We start from the raw sequence: 1440 nt of genomic DNA on the forward strand, positions 1-1440 counted from the left end.
ATTTATTCAAATGGCCTCATCTTTAAAAACTTTTGTTTTATGAAAGGATCTCCTAAAGTCAATCAAAGCAATTCATAAAAACAAAAATATGATTTCAGTCATGTACAGTCTATGGCAAACTTTGACATTATGGTCTTGGGCCATTATTTAAACTACATTTGCTAACTTCCCACCTCTTGCCCTTCTACCACGAATGAAAGATACCAGAAGGTGGTGACCTGGCTTTCACCTCCAAGAGACAATGAAGCCAGACGTGGACTCTACCCCCGAACAGCTGTGTGCTCTCAGTCTGTTTGCCCACAGTTCAGAGTGACAGTTTCCTCTTCCCTAAAACGGGGACAATGTCACCTACCTCACTGACTAAGAGTGAAGATAAAAAGAGAGCCTGAAGATAAAAAGGGCCTGTACAGTGCTGGCCAGATATGAGCCCCCTTTAAACCTCTGGACTGCAAGCCCTCCCCATCCGATTCTAGAGAAAACTCAAAATTTTGTGCACACATAACCTCACTCAGACTCCCCTCTCCAGTCCCCTTTCCACCCTCCAGCAAAGGCAGAGGTGTACCTCCTTAGGTATAAAGTTTACCCCTCCGGTCTGGTTGCAGGTCTTCCCTAGGTATAAAGTTCAGCTGCTCTGGGACTTTGCTCCAGTGTATCCCCCTGGGAGGGATAATTATGCATTCTGCATTTTCTTCAGTCCTTTGCATTGGCTCCTTCCTTTCAGCCTTAAACACATTGTAGTTTCTTGCTTTAAAAAAGAAAGGAAACTTTGACTCCACCTCCGGGGACAGTCCTATCTTTCGCCCCGCAGCTTCAAGGCCACATTTCAAAAAAGAGTTGTTTGCTTGACTGCGTCCTGGTCCCCACCTCCTACTCACTCCTCTTTTTACTTTAATTTGGCTTCCAACTCCACCAAACCAAAGAAATGTTTGTCAATAAATCACCCATGATTTCCTTGTTGCTACTCTCAGTGGTGGCTTGTTGGTCCTCACGGGGGGGAGGGGGGGGCACTGTTGACTCCTCCCCTCTGAAAACCTCTGCCCTCGAGTCTGTGTCTGTGACACTCTTGTTTCCTGTCCTTCCCCAGCAACCTTTGTAGGGTCCTCTTTCTCTGGCAATTCCCAAATGTTGGTCTTTCTCAAGGCCACTAACCAGCTCCTTTCTTCTCTTCAACATCCTCACCCTCCTGTGTTTGCCCACTGTCAGTCACGGGAGAAGGTGTGTAAGGGGAGCTTATGTCCCAATTTGTCCCAGCAGTTCTGGTTTGTGCCTGTTTTCTGAGCATAATCATTAGTAACCCCCCCCCCCCCCACATACACACATGCCCGTTCCAGTTTGGATGGTTACAATGGACCATCTCCTTATCAATTCCCATTTGTATTCAGATGACTTGAGGCAGTAAAGCACAGGGGCTGAGCCAGGAGGGCCCTGGGTTTACGTCCT

This window comes from Cynocephalus volans, chromosome 12 (genome assembly GCF_027409185.1).
Source record: "Cynocephalus volans isolate mCynVol1 chromosome 12, mCynVol1.pri, whole genome shotgun sequence".
NCBI lineage: Eukaryota > Metazoa > Chordata > Mammalia > Dermoptera > Cynocephalidae > Cynocephalus > Cynocephalus volans.